Source organism: Rhinolophus sinicus, linkage group LG17, assembly GCF_036562045.2.
Source record: "Rhinolophus sinicus isolate RSC01 linkage group LG17, ASM3656204v1, whole genome shotgun sequence".
Lineage (NCBI taxonomy): Eukaryota > Metazoa > Chordata > Mammalia > Chiroptera > Rhinolophidae > Rhinolophus > Rhinolophus sinicus.
In genome coordinates, this window is record NC_133766.1 from 1,591,835 (window position 1) to 1,604,212 (window position 12,378).

The following is a 12,378-nucleotide window of genomic DNA, read 5'->3' on the forward strand; positions in this document are numbered from 1 at the left end:
GTCTCGTCCACCAGCCCAGTGTTCTCCCGATGCAGGAAACTTGAGTACCACATTGTATGTGGATGGACTGAGAGAGCCCTAGCTCAGCCCTGAGTGGTCATTTGGCCGTCGATATGCTCTGTAAGACTTACATACCCCTGTTCCTATGCGCAGGGTCTGTCTGTGGGACTGTCCTTGGAAATGGTGGCTTAGACCAGGATGGGGGATGTGCGTTGGGAAGGGTGGCACGTTCACATCACCTTAAAGGGAGGCCTGCGTGGCTGCCATTGGCAGCGTGGCATGGAATGTCTAGCAGAGCAGGGCAGACGTGGGGTGAGCCATGGAGACCCAGTGGTCATTTACACAGATGGCAGATGCTGAAACCTGACGTAAGGACTTTTAGCGGGTAAAACGGGCGGGTGTCGGGACTGGACAGACACCAGAGACGAGGCTTTCAGCCAGGAGACAGAAGGACCTCCGCTCCGGGTAACTGAGTGGTATTTTGGGAATGAAAAGGATCAGACTGTTTGGAAAGACATGAACAGAGCCTGGTGACCATCTCGGTGTCGAGGGTGAAGAGATGAGTCAGGGATGAGTGAGTCACTTAATTCATTTATTAATTTGGAGTCCACAAAAAGTCTGAGATGGGCGATGACTCAGCACAGTGAACAACTGTTTAACAATCATGCCTGTCCTCAAACAGCCGGGGTGTGGTCACAGAGGCCGCGTTATCGTGTCACTGCTGGGAAGGAGACTTTGCCGGGCTTGTCGTCGAGGCCGGGGCTGCAGTGCGTGCAAGTCTGAACGAGGCTCTGAGGAGTCTTCCCTCCCTGTGTGCGTCTGTGTTTATAGCTTTTCTGATCTGGTTTCCTGGGAGAATGGGCTTGGCTGGCGTGAAGCACAAGGAAGTTACGGAAAGGAGGGAGTTTGTGTGGCAGGTAGAGTTTTGTCCATGTCAGCTCGTGGCAGGTCTGTCAAGGTCATGGACTTTGGGACCACTTCTGTGTGAGTGTCGATTTCCTGGGTGGCTGTGGCTCCGACATCCCTCAGCCTTGTTGCTCCAGAGACAAAGCGTGATGTGCTAGGATCGTGCCTTGGAGGTCAGGCCTCCAGTTCCCGGGACTCTTTTCTGGGGGGAGCCCGGGTTTGACCAGAACGAAACGCAGTGGGGAGAACTTGGGCGTTGTGCCCTGGTCCTCCATCGGCTGTGTGACGTCGGGCACGTTACCGCATGTCTTCCGTGTCTGTTTTCTTCTTATTGGAAGCGGGGGTCATCATATTGCCTGGTTCACAGGGCTTCAGGAGGGATTGCAATAATCATCGCTAATCCTAATTGAGGGGCTGTGTACCCGGCACTGTTAGCACGTTTGTTACTTCGTTTACTCCGCCCTGCAAAAGCTACAAGGTACATAGTGTCATTGTCTCTGCTGGCTTGACCAGTGCACTGAGCTTAGAGGGGCCACACCACTTACCCTAACTCACCCAGGTAGGAGATGAAAGAGTAGGGACTTGAGCCTTGGTTGACGGAGCAGCCGAGCCCGTAATGATGAAAGCACCGAGCCTCTCAACGCCACTCTCCCTGTGGGAATCGGAACGCTCTCGTAAGACCCCTGTTCAGATTCATCGCGCCCGCTATCATGTCCCATAACAGAATACCTGTAGCTTCAATTAGCACGTATTTTATCATTTTCAACCCCTTAGTCAACCCCTCATTTTAGTCATTTGTTCATACAGCCCTCTCTCTTCACTAAATTATAAACGTTAGGAAGCAGGCGCTGTGCCCACCTATGTATTTCCCACGATGCCTTCTGTACCCGCGTGCATCCCAATGTTAATTTGTCGGAGAGAAATTATATGAAAGGCTCACTCTTTCCCTAGGGGACACCTTTGATGCTGTGAGGTCACCTTTGCCTTTTTGTCACCAAAATAGGAAAATTAAAGTGCCAAGGAAGTACCATGAGAAGCACTAATGAAATGCAATCATTTGAAATAATGAACTAATGTCACTTAGTCTGATTATGGTCCTCACTTCGCCCCCCCCCCCGCACACCCCCCCCAACAAGTCATAAAAGCAGACATGACCTTTGGTGGTTTGGGGGGTTGAACTGGACGAGAAATGAAGTGTCAGGAGCCAGCTGCTCCGTGTCGCTGGGTGTCAGGACTGCCATTCCTCACTCGGCCTTCACTTCTCCTCTCGTGTGCCCGTTCCATTGAAATGCAGGCGTTCTTCTGAAGCTTTGCAGTAAGTGCCTCACCGAGCTGCAGTCTGACCTTCCCCAGGAGGGGAGTGGGTCTGGGCAGGGGAGTCAGTGAGTCCCCAGGGTTCCCCTTGTCAGGAGGCTTGGGCCCAAGCCTGTGCTTTTCCTCATTTGGCCGCACCTGTCGTGGAAAAAGAAACTCCGTGGCCCGCTGGGTAGCAGTGCCAGGAGGGAGAGAGTCCCCTCTCAGTGCGTCTAGGTGCACAAGCACCTTTGATGAACTGCTGGGGGTGGGGGTGGGGGCGTGGGGAGCTGAGCAGTAATAACGGCCCTGTTGGTGACAGGTACAGAGGCTCTCGTACCTGCCAAGGCGATTTATGCGCAGCACCTACTCTGCCTGTTCTTTCAGGGACAGCCCTGTGTGGGGGGAGAGAGGGAATTACAGAACCGTGGTGGGCAGGCAGCGCTCCGTGAAAGAAAGGCCTTTACTTGTTCCTCCCGTACGGTCTTCTGCCCCCTGGTTACTTCTTTATCTTGAACGAGCCCCTCTGGTGTGAAGCTTCAGCCTCCAGAACTCAGGGTGGCAGCCTCCCCCATCTGCAGCAACGGGGCGCCAGGGCGTTGATGTAGCAGGCCTCTACGCGACCGAAATAAGCTCTGTGCACACAGGACACCGTCAGAGTGCCCACGGCCCTTTACTCTTACTCCAAACAGTATTCTGAGTGTAGGCTTGTCTGCTTGCCCCGCTCCTGCTAGAATACACGTGTGGTTGTCACTGCCATTTGCAGATCGCATACTAACTGCAGACACCACCTGAGACACAGGTGTTAGCCCAGCGAACCGTCCCAGCCACCCCAGGAGCTAGGTAATACACTTGTCTTCAGTTTACAGGTGAGGACACAGCACGGCAGGGGTTCAGACACGAGGTCCCCAGGCAGTGCCCAGTCAGGTTTGGCTCCCACGATTGGGCGGCACGGCCAGGGTTCTTTCCTACACTGTTACACACAGTACCTTTGGCCAGGAGACTCGGGAGGCAGCAAAACGCCATGCGGGAGACCTGGAACTTACCCAGCCCCGCAGGTGGAGTCTACACAACAGGCAGGCCTGTGACAAATGGTTCGGGTCATGAAGAAGAAGCCAGATGTTCAGGTGTATCCATCCATCCGTCTATCTGGATGTCGCTTAAAGAAGCAGGATGGAAGTATAACATGGTTTTAAGTGATTTATATCCGAAAGGATGGAAATAAACCCAGTTAGGGTAAACCCTGGGAAGGTGGAGACGATTTATTTCTCAGGAGTTAGCGTTTTCCTGCCTTCCTACCTGCTCCCGGGTTCCAGGGCCACGGCTCCCTGGCGTCTCCCCCAGAACAAAGGTTGAGGACCCGTGGGCTGCACCCCTCCTCCCGGGGCTCTTGCTCCAGAAAAGACACAAGAATTTGGGGCGCACCCCACACCGTGCATGGGGTGCCCTGCCCTCGCCCCAGGGCTGCAGGTGCAGGAGAACGGTGTGCCGGGCGCCTGCCCTTCCCGGCGTGACCACCATGAAGACGGAAGCTGTGGTCGGGGAGTCAGAGGCGAGCCGGGGACTGACTCCTTTGTCTGAGCGGGAAATGCCACGCTGCCCCTCAGGTCTGTCCGTGTCTCGGGGACAAGAAGCCAGTTCTTCTCTTCTTGGCTCCCGCCTCCCGCAGCCCCTTTATTTTTTCTCCCTTTGTAGAATAATAGAAAATAAAAAAGCCCGGCAGAAAGGGAGCTGGGACGCTGTCGTCCTGGCGTTGCTGTTATTTATTTTCCTCAGTTGCTGCTCTGGAAGCCCGGAGTTGACAGAGCGGTTTTGTAGAATAGAAACATTATAGACTGTTACTGTCAGAGTGTTAAATGTGATGGATAGAGAAATAGAGGCGAAGGAGGGGACTTAATACCGAGAGCCAGAGTGCTCATGGGAAAATAAACCATCCGCGGATAAGAAATGAATGAGGTAATGTGGCGGGAGGTAATGGGCTCCCACACGCCGGCCGGGTGCTCATTGCAGGGCGCGCTTAACCCTCGGTGTGCTGACTTCCCGCCGCGGGCCCTCGTGGGAGCGTGTGTGGCTCTTCCCCGGTGGGGACGCAGGCGTGGGGACAGGCTGCCCCTCACACCGCTCTGTTACCAGTAGCAGCCACACAGCAAAGCCTGGGCTGCTCCGGAGGGGCCGGGGTCCCATGGCTGTGGGAGACATCGTGTGCGAGGAGGGCCGGCCCAGGGACCCAGGTTCTGCTCATTTCTCCACTGGGGACTTAGGAGGGGCCTTGTGACTTGGGGGACAAGGGGAGTTGGGGACTTGGCGCCTTATGACCCCTGCCCGAGTCGTCCCTGCCACTTCATGTGGCCAGAGCCTAGCTGTTCCCCACAGACCAGAACGTGGTTGGTGGTTTTGCTGTAAGGTGGGGGGGGCAGATAGTGGGCGTCTGTCTCACCTCCTGTCGGCGGGGTACACTGTACAGGAAATGACGTGGGCACATCCCACAGGAGGTGGACGAGCCGGGAGATGTGAACGGGAAGGTGCCAGCCAGGTCCACGGAGAAGCTGCTTCTTGGCCTCGGGCTCCTGTGGCCCTTCCTCCCATCTTTGTGTCCTGGCCACGGCCAGCCCTGCCTCTGCATGTGACAACCTCGTAGGAAGTTCTGAGGACTCGGTTGCTATGGGCCCCCCTCTCGCTCTGGCAGTTACCTGCTCTGTGGCCTGGAGCAAGTCACTTACCTGCTCTGGGTGTCAGGGTCCTCATCTGTGATGTGGGGACAACAGCACCTCAGCCTTTACGATCAAGATTAAGCTCAGGCATCTTTAGGAAAGTGTTGGCAGGCTATAAAACATGATGCAAATACCACGATTTCTGTTGTTGGTACCAAAACAGTAAATGTGTGTTAAGTGATAAGGCAGAGAACCTCCCCCAGGAAGCCACGTTTCCGAGCCTCTCATGCTGTTACCCGAGCAGGGCCGTGCTTGTCTGACCCTAATGTGTGTCCCTGTGCTTCCGGTGCTGGTCACATCAGCAAGGAGCCCACCCTGGGTGTTGTTATTGTTGGCATTGGGGCGGTGGGGGCCTTGAGTGCTCTTGCAGGGGTCCCCTCCCTCTCCTGTTCAGCGTTTTCACGGAATCGCTCAATTTTGGACTTGGAAGGACCCTTAGTGAACATCCATCACTGGCCTTGGTTTCGCTTGGAAAGCACTTCCTGCCCAAGCACAACACCCCCTCCAGTAGCCCTGCTGCCTCTGAAATCGTGCCACTGAGTGCCCGTCCTTACTGTGACGATGGGAAGGCTCACATTCTGGGGATATTTGATTGTCATTTTGCTCTCAAGGATCTTCAGTAGCCGTGCAGGAGCTGAAGGACCGAGGTTGGCTGGCATGGTCAGCCGAGGTCTGGACTCCATTCCAGGTCTCAGGGTGGCATGTGGTGCCCACTGGCAAGGGGAGGGGCCAGTCATTCTGCCTTGCTTCCCTGTCCCTTCCTCACTCTCCTCCTGCTCCTTCTTTCTGTTCTCTGGGCATATATCTCTGATCTCCAGCCACCCTTCAAACCAGCTTCTTCTGCCTGTTCCCGGCACCCACAGCTTGCACTGCGTCTCGCCTCCTGCGATTCCTGCACTGGTGCTGCTGCAGGTGGCAGTTGGCATGTACCTGTTGGTGTTTCCCTGGTCGTTTCACACACGAGCATCTTGTCTTTCCAAGGATGTTAACATTTTCTTGAGAAAACGGTGTGTTCTGTGTATGTTTTTCTTCTAATTGGCATCACTCTGCCCTCTTCTCCAATTAGTTGTCATCAGTTTCATTCTAATGCTTTCATAGCATGTACCGTAGCTTTCTTTTGCTCATTCCCGGTCTTCCTCACCATTCTAGCAGTCCTCATAGAAAGAAGATTTGTCTTAGGTCTTTGTCATGTGTCCCAAGGCATCTACTACTAATATCTAGTCTCTCTTATTTCTTCAGTGGTTTTTAACAGACAAGTTCTCTTCCTGCCCTTGTCTACTTTACATGCTCAGACATCTTTCCATTTGGCCTCGAACAGATGCCATGTGTAATTGAAAAACAGTACCAGCGTGCCACAGGGTCTGTCTCTCACCAGACAATATTGGTGGTATCTTTGAGTAGGAGCAGCTCTGAGGATGAAGTGCGATCTCTGTCTCGAGGGTTTCGGATGGTGCCTGACCCCCGGGCTGCAGCCTTGTGGGCTAGGGTAGCAGTGATCATTGAGGAGGAGGCGTAGCCGTAACGCGTGATGCCCACTGACCTGCCTTTTGCTCCACTTACATCCTGGGAGAGTCCCACACAGTGTCACATAATGGACGGACTCCATGAGCTGAGGAACAGGGACACCAGGCCTTCTAACGGGAGCCTCCCCGGGCACATGGATCCTTGTGCCTCTTACTTGTCCTCAAGGCTGGGACCCCACCATGGTGTCATCCTGAGTGCCCTCTGTAGCCCCAGGAGACTGTCTTCAGATATGGTCCTACACAAGCTGACTCCTTTGGGTTGTGAGGGCAGCTCTGTTTTAGGACACAATGAGATACACGTCCCTGGGTAGGTTTGAAATTTATAAGAAAGACAGTAATAAAGGAAGAGGAGAGATGCCACCCCTGTCCTTTTCAGGAGACTCTGTCTTTCTGGAATTGTTTAAATTCCTCCGGGAGGCACAGAACAGTAGGGTGGATAGACTGTAGAGTTCAGGGGGCACAATGAGGCAGTGCTTCCAGGAAAACTCTTTGCCCTTGTCTGTCGGTTATTTCTCTAAATCCCTCTGTTTCTGTGTCAAAACACAGTGCCTGTCTTTGAATTTGACCGGCTATCATCTCAGAAATGTGTGTGCTGAGGCCCTACATTTTTGATAAAGGGAGTGTGGTTGGGCTTCTGGAGGGGCCTTGCTGCTGTCCTTCCATAGGCAAGCTCCACGTTCTCAAGAATAACCTGGTGTTTGTGAAACGTAGATTCACAGGCCCAGCTCAGCAGGTTTGCTGTGTGACCTGGAAGCCTGCATTCCATAACACCTGCAATGGAGTCGATACATGTGGCTCATCCATTACCGTCTGGGAAATACCTCTGCCTGCACCGCTGTTCCAGACTGCGGGCGCAGTGGTCTCCTTCCCGGTCCGAAGCAGATGACCGCTCCACGTGAGAGCTTTGAAACTGCTGCCTCCATGCTCACTCCGGCAGCACCTGTGAAACGTGGGGCCGCTAAGGGAAGGGCAGCATGGATCCTGCACGCGGTGCCGTGCATGTTTGGGGAGCGTTTCATGTGTTCCCACCGAGCTGTGCACACTCGTGAGGTGTGCACTTTTCTGTATCTTTGTTATGTGCCAGATTTTTAACAAGTGGCATCTATTGCCCTTTCATTAATATCACTGTGACATATGACCCAAACCCAAGAACTTATGAGCTACACTGAGAGCCAGCTGTGAGGAGGGTAAAGAACGTTTTTATAGACCTGTAGTTTTCCAGTGGGCTTCTACCTCTGAAGGGATATGGAGACACATGTGATACACCCCTGTTATCTGTGACGGTTCTGGGGGGTGCGATGGGGGGCAGGGCTCCTGGCTCCTCCTGGCTCAGTGCAGCCATTACCACGCTGAGGTTTTCTGGTGTTCTCCTCACATGGGTTAGAATGTTTGCTGTGTGAGCTGGGCGAGGAGAAGACGTCGTACTGGGGCCTGACTGGTCCTGGAGATGGAATACTGAGGGGAGACAGGGGGCCCTGAGGCCCCCTCACGGGCGTGGGGCTCCAGCTCTTCCCCAGGTCACTGAGGAGCCTGCACCTGCCCCGTGCCTGTGCTTTGCCTCAGGCGGTGGGGCTGCTGCCCGGGTGCACCTCACCTGGCTCGGGCCTCCACGCCAGCACCTCCATCTTTGGGAGGACTGTTCCTTCAGAGCTGGCTGACGTGTTTAGTGTGAGCGTGCACTCGTATGGACACACATGTGTGCATACGTGCGTGTGCCTGAGTGCCTGAGGCTGAGACTGGCTTCGGCACAAACGCCCACTAATTCAGCGTGAAGAGGTAACTAACTGGGGCCCATTCCGCTGATGGCTTTTGACTGTCAAAACGCTGGTGCTTGCAGATATCTAGTCTCACTCCTCTCTGGCCTTTTCCATTATGGTTTTTCTAAATGCAGGCAGGCAGGGGGGCTTCAGGGTGATGGTGTGGAGTTGTGAGAAAGGACAGTGCTTTAGTGCAGCTGGTTTGTGTGTAATGCATTGGTCGGCACATGTTTCTTCATCTGTTGTTGAACTGTGGTGGTGGGACGGGCAGGGAGAGAGGGTCTCTCTCTCTCTCTCTCTCTCTCTCTCTCTCTCTCTCTCTCTCTCTCTGCTGAAAAGAGCCTAGGCATGACCTGTTACCAGGAGCCCAAGCCTACGTGTGACAGCTTGGGTGTCTGGCCCTGCTGGTCGGGCCACGGCTCTTCACCAGGGCCTGGGAAACTGGCCACGTCTGCCCGCTGGACTCCTGTTCCTCTCTGAACCCAGAGGCGCAGATACTCTCACACTGAGAATGGGCCGGGAAGGAAAGGGCTGGTCCCCCCTCCTCCTGCCTGTCCCTCAGCCGCTTCCCCACACAGACCCAACAGCACCCATGAGGACCCAGCACCGTGTTACAATGGGCTCTGGCATTCAGAACAACTTCCCTACAAATCTCCTTTTATTGGCATTTCCTCCAATGGAACCGTCCCTGAATTGCATTTGAATCAGTTGAGAGAGAAGCAGAAGGAGGAGGGACCTTCACCCCCCACCCCCCCACACCCCTCGCTGTGGAAAAGCAGCTCACAACCAGCTTTATTTGGTAAAATGCTGCAATAGATGGTTGTCAGAAATAATTTATTCCTGTTAGCTGTAATCTGAAGGAAAACAGATACAAGTCCTATAGTTAAAAAAAAAAGGAAAGTAGTCTTGCTTTCGCTGACAGTACAAAGGTGTCATATACAAGAAGGATTGACACAGACCAAGGGGTCTTGTGGGAAATATGATAATAACTATAAAGAAGACAGATTATTCCCCAGTTGCCAACATTCAAACCTTTTTACAGTCAGTTCAAACATATAAAACTTTATTGCTCTAGCAGAAAGGGGAACAATTTCTGGTTACACAGCTTTCCCAGGGCTGGGTTTATACTGTCTGTGTTATTGCTCTATAGTGGCATTTTAAAGTTTATTGAACAAGACTTTTACAATTGAAGGAAGTATATAAAACTGTAAATTTATTAGATTTTTCAGGATAAGTGCCCTTTCTAGTTGTGCTCAAGAGTTCGGAGCTACGAGAAACTGCTAGTTACAAGACTTATTAATATTAAAGACTCAGACTACACACATTTTATACCTTAACTGATCTCAAAAATAATATTATTATATTACTGAACGTCAGAGCTCTGATGCTATAGAATTGGATGGATACACACGTACAGTACCCTAAATACCAGGCGTGTGTATTTTCCCAGGGGCTAAAAAGTTAGCTTTTGCCGCATCTTACCTGATTTGATTTGAACACAGTCGGTCAGGGTGCGCCTCTGTTCCTTGAAGGGTGTCTCAGGGGAAAGGGGGTTTTCTCGGGTCCTCGCTGACCTGCCAGCCTTTCTCAGTGTGTGGCTCTAATGCCCAGACAGCTGGGACGTTTTACGGGCGTAGTTTAGGTGAAGTCATGTATGGGCGCACGCACAGAAAGCAGCTGTACGTTTGGTGAACCACATACCCCTAAGAGAAGGTCTCTTTTGTGTGTCCCAACTTCTCATTTTTCGTTTCTTCCAAGCCTCGTTGAGACATGACGTGGGGAGTCCCGTCATGTGTGTGACAGTCTGCATGGGTCCTCAACCTCTGCCCTGCTGACTCTGGGGCCAGAGCAGTCCTGCTGGGGGGCCGCCCTGTGCCCTGTGGGACGCGCAGATGCACCGTTTTCTGTCGCCGAGGCCTCCATGCCCATTCCCCTCCGTGACATCCAGACATCACCAGGTGTCTCCCGGGGGCCACTGGCGCCCTGTCGAGACCTGCTCACTCAGTGTTAGAATATGTCCTTGAACGTGATAAATGTCAGCGCAAGGAAGCAACACGGGTGTGTCTGGGAATCAAACACCCACCGTTACCGAACGTGCTGAACCATAGGCTCTTCATGTGCAGAAATGGCTGACTGTGCACTTTTCTTAAATTGTGTGTTCCCCAAAAATGTCACGTAACTCAGTCTTTGAAACGTTGCCCGTAAACTCTCAGGACCACGTGACCCTGTCCCAGGCAAGGTCCTGTGTGCTTCCCTGAGTCTGGGGGCCTGGGTTTGTGGGGGCGCCCGCAGGGAAGCGGATCGCGTGTTCTTTTTGTGTTGTCTTGTGATTAACCACTTGTATGTTTGCGTCTTTGATGTCTCGTACACACATGCGGGAACGTAAGCGTGTACACACGTGTTTGTATTATGTGCCCACGCGCCTGACTTCTCTGTTTGAGAAGTACAGAGACAATTTGGATGATAATGTTCTCACTTGACGTGTTTGATTTTTGAGGCACCATCCGCTTGCCTGTAATTTTCAATTTGTGTTCTAGCACGTGTTTAACCTCTTCGCAAGGATTCCTGAGTGGCTGCGTTAAAAACATCCACAGGGGTTGTTGAGCGCACCTGCTCACCCTGCTGCCACCTAATGCTGGGAAGTATCTACCTGCGCGTGGCACTTTGATCTGCGATCTTGTGTTAATTTGCCTAATGGCCACAGCATTTACAGAAATAATTAAGATAATATGCGTTCAAAAGAGATTAAATGATAATAGGCCTTTGGATTTTGACTGCCTGAGTTTTAGGATTCTGTGTTGGCCTTTTGGTTGTTCTTTAAAATTCTAGATGCTTGTGACATACTAAGAGGTGTGTTGACAGTGTCTTGAGTCTGCTCGTTTGTGGAGCCTCTGTTCATTTCTGTCCCTGTGGCCTTGGGTGGCTGGGCGATGCCAGCCGTGTGACAATGCCTTTTCTCCTCTTGCCATGTCTGTGGGGCGTTGAGCCCTACCCTGTAGGTCCATCGGAGATTTTCTTTTCTGAACATGTGACATCGTTAAGAAGTATAGTGTAACTCACTTTTGTCACTAAATATCTTTCTAATAAGCTCGGTGTAAATCGTAGGATTGGAAAGCAAATGGTATTAAAATTCTGCTCGTGAGTCCCCCTAAGACACCCATGGTGATCTTTCAGTAAACCGAACGGTCTGCCCACAATCACCCTTCAGTTACAGCTGGTTTTCTTAAATTATCACACACTTTGCTTGAGCTTTTAAACGACTGGTATCCACACCAGTGCGCTATTCCTCGAACTCGATGGCGGTGCGGTCCCGCACGCGTGAGGCGCCCGAGTTGAACTTGGCCGTTGGAGAGTGTGCTTGGCCGCTGGGCCCTGCAAAGGACGCCTCAGCATCCCTGATTTGCATCGTCACAAGAACGTGGGAGACGCAGACACTGAATCAGGCACACACAGCACCGTGGGACGCGCTCGGGGGGAAGGAGGAGTCTTTAGCGAGGCCCGTTGACCTGGTGCTGAGTCAGGTCCTGCTTCCAGCTCCCATGGTCGGGGCAGCGGGCAGGCCGTGCACGAAACACCTGCAGCTTAACCCCGTCCGGCGAAACCCCGGGAAGACTTCATTCCTCTGCCGGTGCCGCAGGACTGGACGCTCCTGGCAGGTCAGCAGCAGCCAGTGGAGAGGGCAGACCAACTCACTGGGGGCCGAGCTGGACCTGGAAGCGGGAACTCCACGAGACCGCAAGTGTCAGGGAAGTCAGTGAGCCCTGAATCTTTGATGAGACCTTGGGTATTCTGATCACAGCTCTGCTGACACGCGGTTGGAATACAGATTATGGGAGGGAGCGTCCGTGACATGAAGCCCAGGCTTAAATCTTCCCAAGGTTTTCACGTGCCTCACCGTATGAATATTTTGTTATTGTATTTGGCAGAGTTCCCACAGGAGGCCAGGAAAGAGCGCTGACTGAGCCAGGGGTAGGGCGGGTCTGGGGTGGGAGATGATTGCAGTGTGAGGCTGATGAGACCAACACCTTTGTGGGGGGATGGGGGGGAGGGCTGGAGGGACGCGAATCCCCTGTAATCCTGTCTCATGAGGCCGGATGCTGAAGAGCTGTTTATGAATTCACTGTAGCTTCACTGTGAGAGGAAGGAAAGAAAAGAGGACCCCCCCCTCCACCCCGAGCTGAAATGAAT

At 52.9% G+C, this 12,378-nt stretch overlaps 1 protein-coding gene and 1 long non-coding RNA gene across 6 annotated transcripts in view; one reads left to right on the forward strand and one right to left on the reverse strand.

Annotated features, from left to right (window-relative positions):
- Window positions 1-12,378, forward strand: part of PBX1 (PBX homeobox 1) — a 234,477-nt gene that overhangs the window by 108,316 nt on the left and 113,783 nt on the right. The gene's annotated exons all lie outside the window — the stretch shown is intronic.
- LOC109455652 (uncharacterized) lies at window positions 579-5,055 on the reverse strand. 2 transcript variants are annotated; one of them, XR_012492893.1, is made up of 6 exons: window positions 4,920-5,055; window positions 3,246-3,358; window positions 2,540-2,594; window positions 2,062-2,358; window positions 1,462-1,558; window positions 579-1,377 (listed from the first exon to the last, which is right to left on the reverse strand). It is a non-coding gene; the product is annotated as an uncharacterized LOC109455652 (long non-coding RNA). The 2 variants fall into 2 exon arrangements; XR_012492892.1 differs by having other exon boundaries at window positions 2,062-2,388.